The sequence below is a fragment of the Schistocerca piceifrons genome, chromosome 6, assembly GCF_021461385.2.
Source record: "Schistocerca piceifrons isolate TAMUIC-IGC-003096 chromosome 6, iqSchPice1.1, whole genome shotgun sequence".
NCBI classification, from domain to species: Eukaryota; Metazoa; Arthropoda; class Insecta; order Orthoptera; family Acrididae; genus Schistocerca; species Schistocerca piceifrons.
In genome coordinates, this window is record NC_060143.1 from 126,131,344 (window position 1) to 126,155,721 (window position 24,378).

General features: G+C 41.3%; 1 pseudogene; it reads left to right on the plus strand.

Annotated features, from left to right (window-relative positions):
* LOC124803181 overlaps window positions 1-24,378 on the plus strand; it is a 343,599-nt pseudogene that overhangs the window by 172,746 nt on the left and 146,475 nt on the right.

The following is a 24,378-nucleotide window of genomic DNA, read 5'->3' on the forward strand; positions in this document are numbered from 1 at the left end:
ATTAGTATTTTTTGGTTTTGACTGGCTAATAATAATAAATAAATATAAAATTATAGTGAGACAGAATGGCTGGCCATCTGCTGCCTCCTATTCCTTCCTTTTCAACTGAAGAATGACCAGCCATGTTGTTTCCTTGTAATTTTACAGTTTTCTCAATTGAATTTTGTTATTTGGTATAAATAAATACAAAGTAATATATGTCACAGAACAAATAACAATGGTACAGTTTGAATACAGCTACAATGATAAAACTTGCTCTCTTATCTTTATGCGCATCTATGTTTCGTGTGTGTGTGTATATTTTTAAGAGAGAGAAGGAGAGGGAGAATGAGGAATGAGAGTGACTGTAACAGATCAAACATATCCATGTGAAAATTAGACAAAGAAAGAGGAGATAGTGGTATTAAATTTGAGTTTTGGAATGTCTATGCATGTACAAATTCGTTTTAGTGCTTGCACGTAAATAATTTTTTTGATGATGCAAATGCAGTTGTATCGATATTGGTAGGTATGTAATCAGCAGCATAGAAGAGTTCTCTCTGCTAAAATTGGAGTTCTTCAAAGACGTAAAAAATATGATTTTCACTTCACATTAAAAAATTTAATTAAGGAGTAAATATTTAATAGAGCAGTAACTTTTCTTATTTTAGCTCGCTGCAAGCGTATGCCCAGAGCTCCCAGGAATGGCTTGGTCATTGCTCCCAAAACAGAACATGGTATGCTCGCTCGTTTTAAGTGTAGGGATGGTTTCACACTTCGTGGAGGGAATGTGACTGAGTGCCGTTACGGAAACTGGACTGGCGAATTACCATATTGTCAGGAAGGTATTTCAGTTTTAATACTGTTATAGTTTCAGTTACTCTCTTACATTGTAAACAGTTATTTACATCTTTATTTTAATGTGTGGATATTGTTGCATTGATCTTTGGTCCACTTGCAGATAGGTACAATTATGATGTCAGTCTTGGCAGATGTTTAGCAGTCATGCTTTGCATAAGCCTCTTCTTTAGTTCCCTACTATTTAAATAATCTATCATTTTTGCATTTTTTTCATTGTGGTGTCACTCACCCTTTTTTCATTGCTCTTCTATGATACATACTAGTACTCTTATACGTAAAGAAGCCATAACCTGAACACTCATAATGTCAATACTGCCGTTGGTTTGTCTTCCAAGACTGTGTCGTTCACTGAGGTCCAACACTGTTGAGGTCTCTGGGCTCCATGTAACTGCTCTTGATAAAGACCATTGAATCTTTACACAGCAACCACATGGAAACATCATTTAGGCATTCATTTATGTCTTATATCTAGACTTTGTAGAATTTTCATTTATCATCCTAATATGATCCTAAAGCATTTCCTCAGGATCGTCACTTAATAGCCTTTGAGAAGATTTTGCATGGACTTGCCCCTTTTTATCTTTCATAAGTTCATTGCAAAACCCAATCAAATTAACATATGCAGAAACATGCATTTGTTCCTGAAAAGCAGCTGCATGATTAAGAATGTCCAAGCCAACAGGGCTCCTCCACTGTTATGCATCCATCTCTAGCCATATCTTGTGGCTAGTGGAGTTGGCTAACCATCTCACTCTGCCACCACCTCACACACCTATCTAACAGTTGCTGTACATACCAAGATACACTAGCTCTGTTATCATAGACGTCCTGTTTTCATGCTTTATTTAATCTCTGTGTTTATTAAATATAGTGCAGTTGCACCCTTTTGGGTGGCTGGTAAGTAAATATTCTTCTTTTGTTTGAAATGTTGTTAACATTCATTTCTGATTTTCATTTGCATTATAATGCCTTAATTACATTAATACATTGTCTTTTAGAATGGAATTTGTCAGTATTTTTGCAAAATCTGTGCTTCTGCAGTAAAATTTAGTTACATTCTATTTGCCTACAGCTAACAAATTAGATATCTATACTGAAACTTTGGCAGAAAAGGAGAAAGTGTCCTACCAACTTCCATATATTGCCCTAGTGGGCAATATTGTATCTTCCTCAGGTTCTCTTATCAGAACCTTCCTAGTAACATCTTTCCTCCCCTCCATACAGCTGCAGTCATGGATTGTGCGGCTGGTCCCAGCGGAGGTTCGAGTCCTCCCTCGAGTATGGGTGTGTGTGTTCGTCCTTAGGATAATTTAGGTTAAATAGTGTGTAAGCTTGGGGGCTGATGACCTTAGCAGTTAAGTCCCATAATATTTCACACACATTTGAACATTTTTTTTTCCATACTGCTTGTGCTAGTGTCACTTTGCCAGCCCTTCTCTTACATATGAAGTTAAGAAGTTGTATTTCAGTTGTATCTATAATGATATGATCCAATGGATTTTGTAAGGTTATATCCATTCTTGGCAGATTTCAGTACATAAGAAAGGTGAACTTTTATTCAAATGACATAATAGACTTCTCCTGAGCTTGAGGTAGACAAATTCTTTTTTAGTTTAATTATATATATTCATCTCTGGATGATCTTTCCCAAAAAATACTTGCACCTGAAAAGTTATCATTGCCCCTGTTCATTACTGGTTCCGCTTTCCTGTCTCTATACACAAGTAACCAAATTTTAAAGCTGCAAGTTTCTGTTGCCTATGGTTATTTTTCTTGGCTTGCAAGAAGTCAAGTATCATTGCTCCTTGTGAGTGTATTGTTTGGCTTCATAATATTGCTAGCACATTGTAGTAAAAAACTTAGCAAGACAATGTGTGCTATTGAACTAACTGCAGGAAAACACTTTTAACTCGTTTACTGACATACGACTCTTAACAGTGTCTCTTGTTGGTTCTGTTTGCCTGCACAGTACACTACTGGAACCCATATTAAGTAGTAAAAGAAAATAAAAGCACTACTTACAGACAGCAAGTCCACTGACATATATAGGGAAGTGCTGAACATCAGTCTTTCTTCGTGTTCTCCATAACAATAGAAAGGCAACAATTAGGTGCTGCCACTGTCCGGTGAAATTGGTTGTATTATGGAAAACCACAAGGTGCAATACATGTTCCTTTCGCCTATCAATGTTAAATTCCTCACGAACAGAATAAAAGATAGTTTAGATCTCCATAAATTGGGACTGTCCCTGACATCTTGCCAATGCGTTTATCATACATAAGCCAGACTTTCAGAACTGTGGGAGAATGCTGCTTTGCAAATGCTGCTTTGCAAATGCTGCTTTGGACACCAAATGCACTCATACTTAAGCTAATCAGGCTAGTTATTTCTGTTGCTGAAATGGTGAGTAAGTCTGATATGAAGATCTGACCTCTACGTTGAGAACTTTTTCTTCATGCTACATACTGCAAAGAGCTGAAGAATCACAGGAAACAGAATGGCTGGCTGATATTTACCTACAGAAGATGAAATTCCTATACGCTGTTCTCTGTAATTTTGATACTGAAGTAAACACCGTGCTATGTACTCTTCCATATTTTTTGTTTTGACATTGAATTCTCCTTCCTGCAGAAGGTTCAATTACTCATGTCAAGTATAGTAATTAATATTATATGTTTATGCTGCAGTCTTGCAGATAAATTTATCTTGCAGAGGTGCTTCTCTCTTCATCACTGGGTTCTGCACCATATGAAGATTAGGCTGCAAGTGCAGAGCTAATGTATCATAACAGTGGAACAACAAAACATCAAATTCATTGTGTTGTAACACTCGATTTAAGCCCAACAACATATCTTCAACAGAAATCATTTTTTTGTAACAACAAATTAAAACTGCATATTAGTCTATGAAACTAAACGGAAATAGGCCTTGGTGCAACTTGATATAAGCCAAAATGGAGTTAATATGAGAGAGCTCCTGATAAAGCACATGCATTACTAGTATGCTTTGCTATCTTTAGGGAGTCTGATATTAAAGAAAGTTCCATTAAGTCTAACAAAGGGGAAAACTTTGCATTCGTAATTTATAGCCCTGTGCATACAGTAAGTACTTGTGGTCGCCTGAGTCCACCGGTAAAGCAAATGAGATACTAGAAACTGAGGAAGAGAGCAGAAGGTGCATTGTATTTGTCTGATATATACATCAACAAGACTGCTTGTGAGTTCAACAGTGTTTCCAGTGCGGGTGCCCTCGCTGCAAATGGATGACATTATGTGTGTTGATTTGTCTGTATCATCCACTTGCCCACAAGTATGTGATTGGGAGGGGATTACTAAATCCTCTCCCCATGAACTGGCATACAGGGCCATCACCTGCCCAGCCAGAGGGCTGCAGGACATCATGGTGGAAGTGGGTGGTAGCTGGGCAGTGTTATGAGACAAAGCTTGTGGGATATGCCTGAGGCTGCCATTGACAATGGTGCTGGATCTGGAGCTTCTTGCATAGGCCTGGAGATTTCTGGGAGTGGAGGCATCCTGCAGGGCATGATGGAACTGGAGAGTTGATCATCGGTGAAGCCAGTTCAGTGCAGATGTGTGCGCTCCTCAGCTCTCAGAAAGGAGGACCAATTGGCCATCTCGTGTGACAGAGAGCTGTATGGTGTGAATGCAGTGGTGGTCTCCCTGATGGGGGATACCACTTACAAGAGTGCCACCACTGGAGTGGGTTGTGGTGTTGGTGTAATATGCTACAGTTACAGCCACTAAAACTACCTGGAGCCCCTGCTGTCCTGCTACAGATCCCTAAATACACCTTGGATTCTACTCAGATGTGCACACCCATACCAGGTCACCCACAGGGAGTAGCATGAATGTCTGCTTCATGTTCTGGTTGTAAAAACGAGATCCAGAAGTGTGCTGTGAAGGCAGCTCCAATCATTGATAGATGTGGACCTGTAAGAAGCTAGGAAGCAGTTTAAAATTGAAGCCAGGTTAGCAGATGCTAAGGTTTCTAACAATTGACCTTTGAAGCTGCATGCAAACCATTCCACCAGTCCATTTGAAGCTGGGTGGAAAGGGAAAGGGAATTTGGTAAGATTTGGTAAGATGTTTAATTCCATTGCGGGTGCAAAATCTTTTGAAATTGGTAATTTTAATTGGAGCTCATTATTATCAGCTGTGTGCTGACTGCACCCTCTACTGCAAAGATCCACTGCAAGGGTTCCATGTGGCTCCTGTTGTCTGCTGGAGGTGGATGACACACAGGTAGTGGGAGAAGGAGTCCACGATTAATCACTTGGACCCTAAGAAAGGTTCCATGAAATCAGAGAATGACTGAGGTGAGCACTGATGCTTTGCCACTGGGCACTGGTGCAGTGGCAGTGGCCACGGAGAGAACAGCTGGTTTGAGCGCAGCCGATATGCCTGGCAAATGGTGCACTGTCAACCACCCATGTTCAATTGTCGTCCATCGAGGCCAGTAGCTGAAATGGTGTGCCAGTTGCTTCAGCTTGAAAATACCACAGTGGTATTGATGCAGAAGTTAGAGCACTTGACATTACCCCCACAGGGCACCATTTGTCATCTCCCATAAAGAGCACCATATCCTGCCAAACTTGAAATTGGTGCTGTTATTGAAAAAATAATGGCGGCCATATAGTTTTGCATCTGAGGACTGGGTAGACCAATTTGATCAGACATATTACAGGGCCTGTGGAAGCCGTGGGTCACACCTAGATGCTGTTGTAATGCACCCTGGAAATCGAGAGGTAAATTATCTAATGATTGCTCCAATTGGCCATCTGATTGAAAACAAACAGTCCTCTGGTGGTTATATTTAGGATCAGTATATCCTGGCAGGCAGGAATGTTTATCAGCATTAAAATGATGAGCCGAAGTGTGATAGTGAATGGAGTATTGAAAATTTGTCAGAGAATCCACCAATGAAGATGGAAATGGAAATAGGCATTTGGTGTCATTGGCTGGGAGGCCCCTTGCGGGGCAGGTCTGGCTGTCTTGGTGCAGGTCTTATTCCATTCGACGCCACGTTGGGCGACCTGTGCACCGGATGGGGATGAAATGATGATGAAGACAGCACAACACCCAGTCTCTGAGCAGAGAAAATCCCCGACCCAGCCAAGAATCGAACCTGGGCCTGTAGGATGGCAATCCATCATGCTGATCACTCAGCTATTGGGGCGGACACCAATGAAGATAATGTGTTGTATGTTCTGGCAGTTTTGCATTAGGTCCACAAAGTGGCAAATACAGTTATGCATAATGTACTTCATTTTTACAAGGAAGAATTAACAGATGGGCAATGGAGGCTGCCTGGGGAATAAATTGCACATATAATTCACTTTTCTAGAAATACTTAAATATCCTTGATGGATTTATGCACAGACTTATTCTGAATAACCACTACATATTCACGTAGGATATAACATGAATAAGTTTGTCCACATGAGTGAAGGAAAAATTTCTTTTGCACAAGGCAAGGAATAAGTATCACTCTCTGCTTGAGCATTATTAATAACCAAAGAGTGTGTCCATGCTTCGTAACAAGCACTAATGGCAAAGCCCAATGTAGGAAATGGAGAAATACATGTTGTTGTTGTCATCTGTCTGGTTAAATCATAACATCATCCTGTACATCATCCTGTATAACCAATGGAGTCAGATGAGATTTACAAAATCTTGGACTTGGTGTAGGCTTTAAGACAATGTAGGGCTGAAAGTCAACTGCCTTCCCCAAACTAAGTTCAAACAGTGGAGGAATTGTGTACAAAGTGTGTCAATTGCAGTGCAGGTTACTAACATGCAGTGGAGTAAATGAAGTAATGAAACTTCAAATGTGGAATATGTGTCAAGACCAAAAATATTCTCTACCAAAGGATATGCTAATGGCAACATTTGAGATGACTGATTGTAAGTGATCATCACTTGCATGTGACTGAAGAGTGACATCTCATGGTGGCCATACACCCACAAGTTCAATTACACTTTGCTGAGTGAGGGAGTGCCCACACTACAGAAGATAGACTCGTTTTTGACTGAGACCGATGTGCCAATACTGAAAATAAAAGTCACTGGACGTTTTTGCACTATTACATGTTACAAAACTTTGCACACTGGGCAAACATGCTCACTGCCTGAAATTTTATTGATTTGAATCAGCTAGGGCCAATGTCTTGTGGCCACCATGCCACAATGTACTTCTGCAATGTGACCTTCACATAAATATTTAAGCACTTGTCCTTATAATGTGGAGATTCCTATCTGAGATGCAATGAAAAACAGTCCGAGTAACTTGGAAACCAATGTTATTGTCTTGAATGCCCCCTGGAATTAGCTCAGGGTTGCAGAGAATGTGGCCAGGTGGCCACTCCTGAAGGGAACTTGTTTACCACTGGAAAGTCTTTGATGGTCAGTCGCTGCACTATATTGCTGTCACCCTGGGCCACATGGCAATTTTCAAAATCTTCTAAAAATTTTTGTTGTGCTGCTTGTGATATTTCAAATGGACACACAGTTCTCAGCATTTCAGCCAGGGAGTTGTCGGACAATCTCAAAGCTTGTGTTCAGACACATTATTCAGGGCCAAGTGAATCACTGTATCACTTCAGGCCCTACATTGAGAGGGACGCACCTGTTGTGTGAATGAGGAGGGACCAACCTGTTGTGTAGATGAGGAAGGCAAAGAAGAAGGGGAAGATACCTGAGTGATTAGGAGGTCAGCTTCAATTCGTAGTTCAAGGATAAAGCTCCAGAATGGGATGTGCAGACAGACTAAAGATGAAGGGGAATTAGAAAGTGGAAAGGATAATGAAATCAAAAATCAGGAGGGCAGAGAAAAAGGGAGTTGGAAAAAAAGAGAAAATATTTAGTTTGAAGGAGAAAATGAAAATAAACAGAAATAAGAAGTAAATTCAGTGACATGGGAAAGAAACAGGAGGGGTCAAAGTCCAAGAGGAGTTGGGGTGAAAGTGTATATTGGAGCACGAGGTACCATCACTGAAACTTGGAGGAATTGGTGCTGTGGAAGGACAAAACCAGTGGAGGAAGGGGGATCCAAATGGCTTGTTTGGTTTAGGAAGCACTCAGGTCTCTTGAGTCATACTGTAGACAAGGGTTTTCCATACTGTGTTCTGCAGAACGCTGTTGGTCCTCAGGAATTGAATAAGTGCTCCTTAAGAAACTATTAATAACATGACAGTTTCTTTTTGATGTTTTGACAATACTTATTACTTTTTAAAATTTTATTATGATTTCTGTGTTATTAGTTATGGTGTAAAATTGACGTATTCCCTGAATAAAACCAGTTTTTCTCATTTTTCAACTTTTTATTAACCTTCAAAATAAACAAGATGTTCCATCAAAATACGAGGATTCTCAGACTGTTCCATCAGAGGAAAAGTTTGGGAATCCCTGCTGCTCAGCAGCTGTGCATTAGATGTATCCAAGTTGCATGGCACTGCTCTTTTGTGTCCATTCATGCATTCAGATGATATGATATGGTGGTTGTCTTTCCCATGTAAGAAATCACACATTAAACACTTATGCTGATGAGCTGAAACAATAAGACCAATGCCCACCTAATGACTGAATGTGAGCATGGTTCTGTTCTCAGTGATGAGCCACCTGGTCTCACATATATTGGTGAATGATGGAGCATCTCAGAAATGGCAAAGGGCATTGGCTGTTGGCATGGTACTGTTGTCAGTATGTGTATAAAATGGTTGAAATTCAGTGAAACTATGAGTAGATGACAAGGTGCTGGATGTCCATACTTCATCACAAGATTCAGAGGGTTGCCTGCAATGTAAAGCAGGATAGGCAGCTATCTGTGCCAGATTTGACAACAGAGTACAATGCAGGTGGAGGCAGCAATGTTTTGAAGCAGACCAGTCACCACTGCTGAACAAGGGGCACTGCAACAGACAACCCCTACATGTTTCATGTTGACCCATTGCCTTTGTCAGTGATGACTGTAGTGGCATGGGATCATCAAACTGGACTGTGGATCAGTTGAAATGAGTCACTTAGACAGAAGAATCTGTTTCTTCTCTCACAAGCTGTCGTCCAGGCAAATGGCTTCTTGAAAAATGCCCACAGAGACAGGTTGATGTGTGCCGTTTCGTTTTATGGAGGGTATTCCCTTGGGCTTCCATGAGATCTGTGGTAGTAGTCATAGGCAGCATGACAGCTGCTTACTTTTTGAACAGTATTGTGGACCATGTCCATCCTGGTGTGCTTGATGTCTTCCCTGACAGTAATGGTGTTTCCCAGCAGGATAACTGTCCTTATCACAAGGCTGGAATTATACTTTGGTGGCTAGAGGAACATAATAGTGGAATATTATTGACACTGTGGTCACCAAATTTACCTGGTCTGAACACAATAGAATCTGTGATGCTATTGCGTTCCAGCTACATGACAACAAATCACTGACCCATAATTTATGAGAATTACATGACCTATGCATAGACATCTGTTTTGCCACATACCTCTGGGAAGATATCAAAGACTTCTTAAATCTATGCCATGGAGAATTGTTGCTGTATATAGCATTCAAAAGGTGGACCAAAACACTGGTAAGCAGGTAATCATTATTTTTCTCATCATGGTATGTCAATTAATAAGCTATGTTGGTTGTTTCACTTGCTTGTTACTCTGCCTTTGGTGTAGGATTTATCAGTGGTGTGGCTGGAGGTAGTGAAATCTGGCATATGATTTTAATCTCAGGAAGGTTTACTTAAGAACTACCTGTGTACCAAAAGTACATCTTTTTATAACACACATATCTCTTGCTTATACAGGCTTTACAAATGAGCTCCCACTTACTTTAGAAAAGTGACAGAGAGGTGTATAGATTAGGTGATACAGAATTGACTATGTAAGGTCAAGATCTGGGCTGAAGGTGAGCTCCACCACCCAGTCAGAGTATATTATGAAAGTTCATTACTGTTCATGCTCTTGTGCATAGCGAAGACTTTACACTGCCACTGTTTCTGTTCATCCTCTATGAAAATCTGTGACCCAATGCTTATGCCAAAGTGGGAGAGTGATTAATCATGAACTTGTGTACAAGAATTGTGGTCTCTCAAGTTGCTCTCACAGTGATGGAGCATTTCTTGTAGTGTAGGTAGGACTAAGAAGGATGTGGGAAGATTATGTTAGAGATCCACAGATTTTTAAAATGATTTCAGTGGTGTCCTAGGGATTTATGATTGTTACATCTAATGAGCAGCTGACAAGTAACCTGATATATAACTAACTCAGAATGAAGTGTTGAGAATTTAATCCAAGGTGGGCTACATTTTGAAATTGTGTCTCTGATAGAGAGACTAGAATCACTGTGAAGCAGGGTATTATTGCTGTGTAGGAGGAATGATTGATGTATATGAGGAGGTTTATTGAGTATGGAAGTGGCTAACCTGATTTGCATAGGCTACAAGGTCAGAAGAGTTATGTTGATTATATACACTATGCAGTAACGAAGAAATTATTTGATACGGGAGGGATGGCAACTATTGATGTTTATTGGTTCTTTTATATACGCAGACACATGATAGTGACTCTCAATTAGAAGGAGGTTGGCTAACAAGTCAAAAAAGGAAGGAGTAAGTTATTGAGTTATTCTTAAAGAAAAACTTAAAGTTATTGATGCTGAAAGTCTCTCATCCTCTTCTTACATTTTACACATTAGTATAACATTATTGTTTTATTTTTGCATTTCTTTTGCTCATTTAATGTTCTTTAACACACATATGGCTAACATAAACTGTTCCCTTTTTAAAATTTTGTTGTTATATTTACATGAAAAAAATGTAGTTTCTACTTCTGTCATCGTTGTGATTCTTTTTTGTTGTTGTTTTTAGTGAAACAGTTATTAGTTTTGTTTCCATTATGTGCAACATTGTGATAAACATGTATTTCTTCAATAAATTTATATTCATGTTAATGAAAAGTTATTTTGATCACCAGTGTACTGCCCATTTCCTGGGTACATTGAAAATGGCAGAGTCATGTTGGTTGGGAACATGGGAGTGTATGATTACCGCCCATATGTACGCAAGGTCACCAACAATAAGCAGATCATTTATGAATGTGAACGCGGCTATGTTCTTGGAGATGGGCCACCTGGAGCCACATGTATTGGTGGACGATGGAGTCCTAAGGAGCTTCCTCGGTGAGATGTTCTTTTGTACTCAGTTATACATACTACCCACATAGGAGTAGTATTGCCTATTTAAAATAAAACATTATCTACTGCTTGAAAAGAAAATACTTGTTGATAATATAATTTTGCTATTACAGGAATTATAATTGTTAACTCTGGTAATCAGAGCTTGCCCAAACTACAGTAATTTTAGAGGCAGGTACATGTTTATAAGCAGACCAATTTTACTCTTGGTAACATATAATGAATCTATCTGCGGAAGATATTGATTGAAAAATGTGGGAATATGTTTGGGTATGCCATGGCCATGATCTAGTAAAGAACTGTAACTGTTCTCAGTGGCATTCATTCATTCATTCATTTATTGAGTCTCACCATGGTTGAGAACCCCAAGCAGTGTGGAATGATTATCAGGTGACCTATAGAAGTTGTGGATAAGAAGATACATAATTACTTTTTTTTGTTGGCGTTTACACAAATTCTCAGTTTCTTGCATTATGTTTGTTGTCACATATTTAAGATCTTTGTGTCAGGATGCAGAACAGTACTTCAAACTCTAAACAAGTATGTAATGGAAAGTCCAGGATGGATTAATGACAATATTGTGAAAAGGATAGATTGCTACTCACTGTATAGTGAACATCTTAAGCCACAGACAGGCACAATGAAAAGACTTCTAAACATGTGAGCTTTCGGCCAGAAAGCCTTCTTCTGAAATACACAACCTACACAAACACTTTCACACCAACACAGGTCACTTGCACATGACCACTGTCTCTGGCATCCAGAGCCAGACTGGTCTCAGCAGCCAGAGACAGTAGTCATGTGTGTGGGAGCTGTGTTTGTGTGAATCTGTGTGTGCATGAGGTATGTTCGAAAAGTAAGATGGCTTTATATTTTTATTAAAAAATTATTTATTTATTTATCAGAATTCACGTTGTCCGCTTCAAAGTAATCCCCCTCAGATACAATACACTTGTGCCAATGCTTCTTCCAATTCTCGAAGCACTTCTCATAAGCACTTTTTGGTACAGCCTTGAGTACTTCCAGTGATGCAGTTTTTATTTCCTGACATTGAAAATCTTCATCCTTTCATAGGACTCTTCATTTTTGGAAACAGGAAAAAGTTGCATGGGGCCAAATCTCATGAATGTTGGCTGAGGCATGATTGTTGTGTTGTTTTTGGCCAAATCACAAGCAATGGTGACTGAGCAGGTGCATTGTCATGATGCAAAAGCAATGAATTGTTTTTCCACAATTCCTGAAGTTTTTTGCATATTGGTTCTTGCAAACGGTGCATGAGACACTACGTATCGGTAATTGATCAAACTTGGCGTGCTTTTTTCGGTCTTGGCTCTCCGAGATGCTTCCATTGGGATGATTGGGCTTTGGTTTCGATGTCATAACCGTAAACCCATGTTTCGCCACTTGTTATGACCCTTTTTAGCAAACCAGGATCATCATTGATGTCATTCAAGAGCTCCTGAGTGACACTCATGCGATAGTTCTTCTTATCAAAATTGGGAAGTTTTGGAACAAGCTTCACTGACACACATTTCATGCCCAAAACATGACACGAGCCAACTGATATGCCAACATCCTCAGCAACTTCTCTTACAGTAGTTCGACGATTTTCCAATACAATTTTCTTCGCAGTTTTGACGTTATCATCTGTTGTTGATGTGCTGGGACATCCAAAGCGAGGTTCATTATTGGCATCTCTGCCATCTTGGAAGAGCTTGTACCACTTGTAAGATTTTTTTTTTTACTTAGAGGAGACTCACTGTATGCCACTGTCAATATTTCAAGTTTTTTATAGCACTTGATTCTATTTTTCACACAAAATTTGATGCAAATTCTTTGTTCCATTTTTTTCTGTAATAACTGAAAATTGCCGAGCACACTAAAACACATCTAACCTTTCTATTTGTCATAAACAGATGAAGTAGGCTTTACGCTTGAAACTGTGAACATATGTTTGGGAAATGGGCACCAAAAAAAAAAAAAAACCAATTTGAAAAGTCACCTTAAATTTTGAGCAGCCCTCGTATGTTGGCTATTTTAGAAGAAGGCCTTCTGGCCAAAAGATTACATGTTCAGTAGTCTTTTCACCATGCCTGTCTGCGACATTATTCAACATCTCCACTGTATGGTGGGTAACAATCTATCCTTTTGATAACACTGTCACATAAGGAGATGAAGTGTATATATTTTGTGATGACATAATTTGCAGTTCATCTGAGTGAAAGAATTGTAAAATAGGTACATGGAGAAGGCCTTAGTAAGATGTGCACTACACTTACCTACTCTTCTTATTTTTTTCTGTTTGCTACTTCACATCTAAAAATTCATCTGTTGAGTAAAAGGAGTCATCATTCAGAAATTTTTTATTTTATTTTCAAATTCTGGTTGGCTCTCTGTCAGACTTTTAATGCTAATTGGTAAGTGACCAAAGATTTCTGTGGCGAAATAATTCACCCTTTTCCGTGCCAAAGTCAAATTTAACACAGAATAGTGAAGCCCATCCTTTCTCTATTGTTGTAGCTATGCACGTTGCTATTAGTTTTTTAATTGAGATGGGTTATTAATAATTAATTATGTATTGTGAAGATACTGTGAATATCCCTAGTTTCTTAAATACATGTCTGTAAGGTGATCTTGGGACGGCTGCACCTATTATTCTGATTAGATGCTTCTGTGCAATGAATGAAAATAGGCATAGTAGGCTAATTTACTGATATGTTTGTCACCAAGATTTTGCAATAACCCTAACAGCTTAAGAAGCTGAACTTAAAATGTTTCAGCAGATCATCAATGTGTTTCTTCCAGTTCAATGCACACACCCAGAAATTTTGAATATTCTGCTTTAGCAACAGACTTTTGTTCAAAGTCTACATTTATCAATGGTGTTGTGCCATTTAGTGTACAGAAGTGTATATACTGTGTTTTCTCAAAATTTAGTGAGAGTCCATTTGTAAAGAACGACTTAATTTTCTGAAAGATGTTATTTACAATTTTCTCGGCTAACTCAGGTTTGTTGGGTGTGATAACGATATTTGCATCATCAGCAAAAAGAACTAGCTGTGTATCTTCATGAACATAGAGTGGCAAATCATTAATATATATTAAGAACAATAAGAGATATTATAAACATATAAAGTAAGACTTCTTGATTAGTTAATCTATTGGGTGGATCTAATTTAATTTCTTATCAGGCTGGAAACAAGTAATTGTGCTTTAATGCTTGAGTGGCCAGTGCTATGTGACACCCAAAACATACAGTATTTGCTTTTCATATTGTGCATGTGCTGTCTCTTCTTAATTCATTGTGCACATCTTGTTCCATTACTACAACAATGATTAATATTTTACATTGTTACCTCATTAGTTAGTTGCTTACAACTATAGTTATTATCTGAGTCATAGTAAACTGTAATAATTCTTTTATGCAGCAAATGTGGATGTACGGAATATTTTATTATACATGTTTTGTCATTAACATCATACCTACTTCATCCTCATTACAAGCCCTCAAACTGAACTGAGAAACATCCTTTATGTTCCAAATTTTGTAGTGTCTTCGTACATGTGTTTTCAAATATCTTGACAATGCAGAGAATAATAATATTACTGTCAATAATTTCATACAAAGGAAAAATTCCTATTTCAACAAAGGCAAAAGGCTCAACGTACTTATTTAGTCTTAAATAATCATATTTAACTTTCACTTTTGCTCTTTGTTTGAGAATCTGAAGCTTCATTCTTTGCATTTTCTATTGAGGACTTAGGGAACTTCCAGCATGTGCTAATCTGTAGCTGATTTACTTGTGGACATTGCCTTTCACACTGTTTTAAAATCCATTTTAGTTAGTTTTGACTAAACAGTTTACACTATTCACTAAACAAGTTAACTCTGATTTCTTAATTTTCTAATGTTTCAGTTGTGATTTTTGTGGATAGCATTGATTGGAAATGTACTTACATATGATACCTTTTTTTAATAGAAAATAGTCCTATCAGAAGTAGTTTTGTGGAAAGTATTATTGTGTGAATCACATTATAAAAATTACAATGTACAATATGAAAATATGTTTTACATGAATGATGCCATTCCTGTCTCATTGGGACTTTGCTGTAGAAACGCATAATCTGTTTGCTAAAGAACATGAGCAGAAACCACAAAAAAATAATTGGGAAGTGTTGGCTTGATCCTTTAATTGGATGAGGCATCAGGGTTGAAAATAATTTTGGTAGACCATAAGCAAATCTGACCATAATTGATAAAACAATTGGAAGGTACCAGTATTTTAATGTTGTTTAGTCGCTGATCTACAGCAACCTATTCTCTTGTGTTAATGTTTTTAAAACAAGTTATGTGTGCAAAGTATAGAGGCTATAGTTTGTTCTCCTGAATTCAATAGATAATTAAAGACATTTTTTACCATAACTGTTGAGTTTGTGTTAGCTTGTTGGGTATCCATATTAAAATGTTACATTTTTTGACAGGTGTATTAAAGGACTGCATCCAAGACTTCGATGGAGTCGCTCAGTACAGGAACAGAGGCAGGCAGTTTTTTTGAGTCCAAAATTTGCAGAACGTATCAGACAGTTTGAACGTGATTTATTGGTGAAATCATCACGTGCATCTTATTTAGGAAAGAAACACGCTATTGAAATCACATCAGTACAGCACTCTTCATTACCAAGTTATACAATGGTATGAGAATATTATAAAGATGTTCATATTTATGCATACATATCAAAAATACAATGTTTATAAATAATGTTAAAATATAGTGGAGATGCTGAGTCACGATAGGCACAGCAAAAAGATTCACACAATTATAGCTTTCGGCCTTTGCCAGCAGTAGACACACATACGCACATGCACACGCACACTCACACAAACGCAACTTGCACACACGCCTGCAGTCTCGGAGAACTGAAACCACATTGCGAGCAGCAGCACCAGTGCATGATAGGTGTGGTGACTGGGTGGGGGTACGGAGGAGGCTGGGGTGGGGAGGGACAGGGTTAGTATGGTGGGATTGGCAGACAGTGAAGTGTTGCAGTTTAGACGGAGGGCAGGAGAGAAGGTGCGGAGGGGAGGGGGGTAAGTAGCGGAAAGGAGAGAAATAATAAGAAATTAAAAGACTGGGTGTGGCGGTGAAATGACGGCTGTGTCTGCTTGCGTCTGTGTATGTGCGGATGGATATGTGTGTGTGTGTGAGTGTATACCCCTTTTTTCCCCCTAAGGTAAGTCTTTCCGCTCCCGGGATTGGAATGACTCCTTACCCTCTCCCTTAAAACCAACATCCTTTCGTCTTTCCCTATCCTTCCCTCTTTCCTGATGGGGCAACAGTTTGTTGCGAAAGCTTGAATTTAATGTGTATGTTTGTGTTTGTTTGTGTGTCTATCGACCTGCCAGCACTTTCGTTTGGTAAGTCACATCATCTGTGTTTTTAGATATATTTTTCCCACGTGGAATGTTTCCCTCTTATATATATATATATATATATACACACACACACACACACACACACACACACACACACACACACACACACTCCTGGAAATGGAAAAAAGAACACATTGACACCGGTGTGTCAGACCCACCATACTTGCTCCGGACACTGCGAGAGGGCTGTACAAGCAATGATCACACGCACAGCACAGCGGACACACCAGGAACCGCGGTGTTGGCCGTCGAATGGCGCTAGCTGCGCAGCATTTGTGCACCGCCGTCGTCAGTGTCAGCCAGTTTGCCGTGGCATACGGAGCTCCATCGCAGTCTTTAACACTGGTAGCATGCCGCGACAGCGTGGACGTGAACCGTATGTGCAGTTGGCGCACTTTGAGCGAGGGCGTATAGTGGGCATGCGGGAGGCCGGGTGGACGTACCGCCAAATTGCTCAACACGTGGGGCGTGAGGTCTCCACAGTACATCGATGTTGTCGCCAGTGGTCGGCGGAAGGTGCACGTGCCCGTCGACCTGGGACCGGACCGCAGCGACGCACGGATGCACGCCAAGACCGTAGGATCCTACGCAGTGCCGTAGGGGACCGCACCGCCACTTCCCAGCAAATTAGGGACACTGTTGCTCCTGGGGTATCGGCGAGGACCATTCGCAACCGTCTCCATGAAGCTGGGCTACGGTCCCGCACACCGTTAGGCCGTCTTCCGCTCACACCCCAACATCGTGCAGCCCGCCTCCAGTGGTGTCGCGACAGGCGTGAATGGAGGGACGAATGGAGACGTGTCGTCTTCAGCGATGAGAGTCGCTTCTGCCTTGGTGCCAATGATGGTCGTATGCGTGTTTGGCACCGTGCAGGTGAGCGCCACAATCAGGACTGCATACGACCGAGGCACACAGGGCCAACACCCGGCATCATGGTGTGGGGAGCGATCTCCTACACTGGCCGTACACCACTGGTGATCGTCGAGGGGACACTGAATAGTGCACGGTACATCCAAACCGTCATCGAACCCATCGTTCTACCATTCCTAGACCGGCAAGGGAACTTGCTGTTCCAACAGGACAATGCACGTCCGCATGTATCCCGTGCCACCCAACGTGCTCTAGAAGGTGTAAGTCAACTACCCTGGCCAGCAAGATCTCCGGATCTGTCCCCCATTGAGCATGTTTGGGACTGGATGAAGCGTCGTCTCACGTGGTCTGCACGTCCAGCACGAACGCTGGTCCAACTGAGGTGCCAGGTGGAAATGGCATGGCAAGCCGTTCCACAGGATTACATCCAGCATCTCTACGATCGTCTCCATGGGAGAATAGCAGCCTGCATTGCTGCGAAAGGTGGATATACACTGTACTAGTGCCGACATTGTGCATGCTCTGTTGCCTGTCTATGTGCCTGTGGTTCTGTCAGTGTGATCATGTGATGTATCTGACCCCAGGAATGTGTGAATAAAGTTTCCCCTTCCTGGGACAATGAATTCACGGTGTTCTTATTTCAATTTCCAGGAGTGTGTGTGTATATATATATATATATATATATATATATATATATATATATATATATATATATATATATATATATATATATATATATATATATATATATAGGGAAACATTCCACGTAGGAAAAATATATCTAAAAACAAAGATGTAGTGACTTACCAAATGAAAGTGCTGGCAGGTCGACAGACACACAAACAAACACAAACATACACACAAAATTCAAGCTTTCGCAACAAACTGTTGCCTCATCAGGAAAGGGGGAAGGAGAGGGAAAGACAAAAAGATGTGGGTTTTAAGGGAGAGGGTAAGGAGTCATTCCAATCCCGGGAGCGGAAAGACTTACCTTAGGGGGAAAAAAGGACGGGTATACACTCGCACACACACACATATCCATCCACACATATACAGACACAACAAGACATATTTAAAGACAAAGAGTTTGGGCAGAGATGTCAGTCGAGGCAGAGGCAAAGATGTTGTTGAATGACAGGTGAGGTATGAGTGGCGGCAACTTGAAATTAGCAGAGATTGAGGCCTGGTGGATAACGGGAAGAGAGGATGTATTGAAGAGCAAGTTCCCATCTCCGGAGTTCGGATAGGTTGGTGTTAGTGGGAAGTATCCAGATAACCCGGACGGTGTAACACTGTGCCAAGATGTGCTGGCCGTGCACCAAGGCATGTTTAGCCACAGGGTGATCCTCATTACCAACAAATACTGTCTGCCTGTGTCCATTCATGCGAATGGACAGTTTGTTGCTGGTCATTCCCACATAGAATGCATCACAGTGTAGGCAGGTCAGTTGGTTAATCACGTGGGTGCTTTCACATGTGGCTCTGCCTTTGATCGTGTACACCTTCCGGGTTACAGGACTGGTGTAGGTGGTGGTAGGAGGGTGCATGGGACAGGTTTTACACCGGGGGCAGTTACAAGGATAGGATCCAGAGGGTAGGGAAGGTGGTTTGGGGATTTCATAGGGATGAACTAACAGGTTACGAAGGTTAGGAGGACGGCGGAAGGACGCTCTTGGTGGAGTGGGGAGGATTTCATGAAGGATGGATCTCATTTCAGGGCAGGATTTGAGGAAGTCGTATCCCTGCTGGAGAGCCACATTCAGAGTCTGGTCCAGTCCCGGAAAGTATCCTGTCACAAGTGGGGCACTTTTGTGGTTCTTCTGTGGGGGATTCTGGGTTTGAGGGGATGAGGAAGTGGCTCTGGTTATTTGCTTCTGTACCAGGTTGGAAGGGTAGTTGCGGGATGCGAAAGCTGTTGTCAGGTTGTTGGTGTAATGGTTCAGGGATTCCGGACTGCAGCAGATTCGTTTGCCACGAAGACCTAGGCTGTAGGGAAGGGACCGTTTGATGTGGAATGGGTGGCAGCTGTCATAATGGAGGTACTGTTGCTTGTTGGTGGGTTTGATGTGGACGGACGTGTGAAGCTGGCCATTGGACAGGTGGAGGTCAACGTCAAGGAAAGTGGCTTGGGATTAGGAGTAGGACCGGGTCAATCTTATTTAACCAAAGGAGTTGAGGTTGGAGAGGAAATTCTGGAGTTCTTCTTCACTGTGAGTCCAGATCATGAAGATGTGATCAATAAATCTGTACCAAACTTTGGGTTGGCAGGCCTGGGTAACCAAGAAGGCTTCCTCTAAGCGACCCATGAACAGGTTGGCATATGAGGGGGCCATCCTGGTACCCATGGCTGTTCCCTTTAATTGTTGGTATGTCTGGCCTTCAGAAGTGAAGAAGTTGTGGGTCAGGATGAAGCTGGCTAAGGTGATGAGGAAAGAGGTTTTAGGTAGGGTGGCAGGTGATCGGCGTGAAAGGAAATGCTCCATCGCAGCGAGGCCCTGGACGTGCAGAATATTTGTGTATAAGGAAGTGGCATCAATGGTTACAAGGATGGTTTCCGGGGGTAACACACTGGGTAAGGATTCCAGGCATTCGAGAAAGTGGTTGGTGTCTTTAATGAAGGATGGGAGACTGCATGGATTGGGTTGAAGGTGTTGATCTACGTAGGCAGAGATACGTTCTGTGGGGGCTTGGTAACCAGCTACAATGGGGCGGCCGGGATGATTGGGTTTTTTGGTTTTTAGGAAGAAGGTAGAAGGTAGGGGTGCGGGATGTCGGTGGGGTCAGGAGGTTGATGGAGTCAGGTGAAAGGTTTTGCAGGGGGCCTAAGGTTCTGAGGATTCCTTGAAGCTACACCTGGACATCGTGAATGGGATTACCTTGGCAAACTTTGTATGTGGTGTTGTCTGAAAGCTGACGCAGTCCCTCAGCCACATACTCCCGACGATCAAGTACCACGGTCGTGGAACCCTTGTCCGCCGGAAGAATGACGATGGATCGGTCAGCCTTCAGATCACGGATAGCCTGGGCTTCAGCAGTTGTGATGTTGGGAGTAGGATTAAGGTTTTTTAAGAGGGATTGAGATGCAAGGCTGGAAGTCAGAAATTCCTGGAAGGTTTGGAGAGGGTGATTTTGAGGAAGAGGAGGTGGGTCCCGCTGCGACGGAGGACGGAACTGTTCCAGGCAGGGTTCAATTTGGATGGTGTCTTGGGGAGTTGGATCATTAGGAGTAGGATTAGGATAATTTTTCTTCGTGGCAAAGTGATATTTCCAGCAGAGACTACGAGTGTAGGACAGTAAATCTTTGACGAGGGCTGTTTGGTTGAATCTGGGGGTGGGGCTAAAGGTGAGGCCTTTGGATAGGACAGAGGTTTCGGATTGGGAGAGAGGTTTGGAGGAAAGGTTAACTACTGAATTAGGGTGTTGTGGTTCCAGATTGTGTTGATTGGAATTTTGAGGTTTTGGAGGGAGTGGAGCTGGAAGTGGGAGATTGAGTAGATGGGAGAGACTGGGTTTGTGTGCAATGAGAGGAGGTTGAGGTTTGCTGGAAAGGTTGTGAAGGGTGAGTGAGTTGCCTTTCCGGAGGTGGGACACCAGGAGATTGGATAGTTTTTTGAGGTGGAGGGTGGCATGCTGTTCTAATTTACGGTTGGCCTGTAGGAGGATGCTCTGAACAGCCGGTGTGGATGTGGGAGAGGAAAGATTAAGGACTTTTATTAAGGATAGGAGTTGACGGGTGTGTTCATTGGCTGAGTTGATGTGTAGGTGAAGGATTAGGTGGGTGAGGGCAATGGATTGTTCAGTTTGGAACTGGTATAGGGACTGATGGAAAGAAGAGTTGCAGCCAGAGATGGGAACTTTAAGTGTGAGGCCTTTGGGGGTAATGCCAAATGTTAGACAAGCCTGAGAAAATAGAATATGGGAGCGTAATCTGGCTAGGGCGAAGGCATGTTTGCAGAGGGAATGTAAATAAAACTTAATGGGGTCATTGTGGGGGTGTTGTGAGGGTGACATGGTATTAGAAGGTGGAAAGTGTAACATGAGGCTGAAATGAAAATGAAAATAAAAATACATGGCGAGGGATAAAGGTGGACTGGAAAGTAACTGGAGATCTGGTGTGAAAAAAGGCGAAAAGATGTTGGTTACAGCTGGGCTATGTTGGACTTGGGTTGGTAGACAACAATGTGCACAAAGGTTAGGTGGTTGTGTTGCCGCCAAAACACGTTAGAGGACGGAGAAATTCGGGAAAATTTCGAAAAAACTGCGTGTAATATATTAAAAGGAGTGGTTTTGTGGTGGCAGATTATGAAAATGAGGCTAACAATTGTCTGACGAAGAAATAATGACGTTAAAACCTGTGGGAAGCGGCTAAAAATTATCAGTGATGTGGGAAAAACGGAAATGGAAATAAAGCGAAAGTTATTAGAACTATCCGAAATAATTGTTTAAAATGTGAAAGGAACTGTTTGTGAACTAGAAATGGTGGATTTTATAGCGGCGGTAGTGTTGAAAGCGGCAAAAAAAAAAATTTTTTTTTTGGTTATGGTTTGGAAGTGGGTTACGTATTATTGAGTATATATAGGCGGGATAAAATTGTACAGCGGTAAAAAGGAGAAGGTGAATACAAAGAGAAACTACTGGCAAAAACAGAAAGGGAAAATAAGACGACAGAAAAGATTTCGAAATGCAACAGTGACAATAACAAACGTAATTGTTGGGTTCAAATTAATGATATCAATATAATAGAGGGAAACATTCCATGCGGGAAAAATAAATTTAAAAACAAAGATGATGTGACTTACCATACGAAAGCACTGACAGGTTGATAGAAACACAAACAGAGACATACATACACACAAAATTCAAGCTTTCGCAACAGACTGTTCCCTCATCAGGAAAGAGGGAAGGAGAGGGAAAGACGAAAGGAAGTGGGTTTTAAGGGAGAGGGTAAGGAGTCAATTCAATCCCGGGAGTGGAAAGACTTACCTTATGGGGAAGAAGGGACAGGTATACACTCGCGCACACACACACACATATCCATCCTCACATATACAGACACAATGATGTGACTTACCATACGAAAGCACTGACAGGTCGATAGAAACACAAACAGACACATACATACATACAAAATTCAAGCTTTCGCAACAGACTGTTGCCTCATCAGGAAAGAGGGATGGAGAGGGAAAGACGAAAGGAAGTGGGTTTTAAGGGAGAGGGTAAGGAGTCATTCCAATCCCGGGAGTGGAAAGACTTACCTTAGGGGGAAAAAGGGACAGGTATACACTCACACACACATATCCATCCACACATATACAGACACAATCAGACATATGTAAAGGCAAAGAGTCTGGGCAGAGATGTCAGTCAGGGCGGAAGTACAGAGGCAAAGATGTTGTTGAGTGACAGGTGAGGTATGAGCGGCGGCAACTTGAAATTAGCAGAGGTTGAGGCCTGGTGGGTAATGGGAAGAGAGGATATATTGAAGGGAAAGTTCCCATGCATGTTTAGCCACAGGGTGATCCTCATTACCAACAAACACTGTCTGCCTGTGTCGGTTCATGCGAATGGTCAGTTTGTTGCTGGTCATTCCCACATAGAAAGCTTCACAGTGTAGGCAGGTCAGTTGGTAAATCACATTGGTGCTTTCATATGTGGCTCTGCCTTTTATCATTTACACCTTCCGGGTTACAGGACTTGAGTAGGTGGTGGTGGGAGGCTGCCTGCGACAGGTTTTACACTGGGGGCAGTTACAAGGGTAGGAGCCAGAGGGTAGGGAAGGTGGTTTGGGGATTTCATAGGGATGAACCAAGAGATTACAAAGGTTAAGTGGATGGCAGAAAGACACTCTTGGTGGAGTGGGGAGGATTTCATGAAGGATGGATCTCATTTCAGGGCAGGATTTGAGGAAGTCATGTCCCTGCTGGAGAGCCACATTCAGAGTCTGATCCAGTCCCGGAAAGTATCCTGTCACAAGTGGGGCACTTTTGGGGTTCTTCTGTGGGAGCTTTGGGTTTGAGGGGATGAGGAAGTGGCTCTGGTTATTTGCTTCTGTACCAGGTTGGGAGGGTAGTTGCGGGATGCAAAAGCTGTTTTCAGGTTGTTGGTGTAATGGTTCAGGGATTCCAGACTGGAGCAGGTTCGTTTGCCACGAAGACCTAGGCTGTAGGGAAGGGATCATTTGATATGGAATGGGTGGCAGCTGTCATAATGTGGGTGGGTTTGATGTGGACGGATTTGTGAAGCTGGCCGTTGGACAGATGGAGGTCAATATCAAGGAAATTCTAAGCCGCTATATAAAACCATAACCATTCAAAGGATTGATAAGTTTTACTGTTCCTAGGAAAAGTACACTGTCACTTAACATGGAAAAAGCGTGTTTTCACCCTGGACAAAATGTATTTTTAACTGGGAAATGCGGGAAAAATTCGGGAATTTTATTTTCTTGTCCGGGTATACACCCTGTTTTTACAACGTTAACAATAGAGCAGCACACAATATAATTAATTCATGACAAGACTCATAGAAACAACATGTGACACTAGAAGAAATAAAAACATATAGCATATATCAGAATTAACACTTATGTTTACACATTCAGATTAACAATATCAAAGTATTTGAGCAACAATATAACATTACAGCATTGCATGGCTAACCCAGTTGTATAATAAAAACTTGCTGCTGTGCACTAAAAAATTCACTAATTGAATAGAATGACTATTTTATTAAGTATTCCTTCAGTTTGCTCTTGAACTTTGGTGTTTCAGGAGCAAGATTTAGATGACACTGGATACAGCATTGTAAATTTTGATGCCTGTATAATTTACTCCTTTCTGTACAAGAGTATAGTTTGACTGGTTACTATGAAAGTCCTCTTTTGATCTTGTGTTGTGACCATGATATTCACTATTGGTTTTGAAGAGAGAATAGTTTTTATTAATGAAACATACAATGGAGTATATGTACTGAGATATCACTGTACATACCTGTAGTTTCCTTAACAGATTCCTGCATGAGTGCCTTGGTTGCAC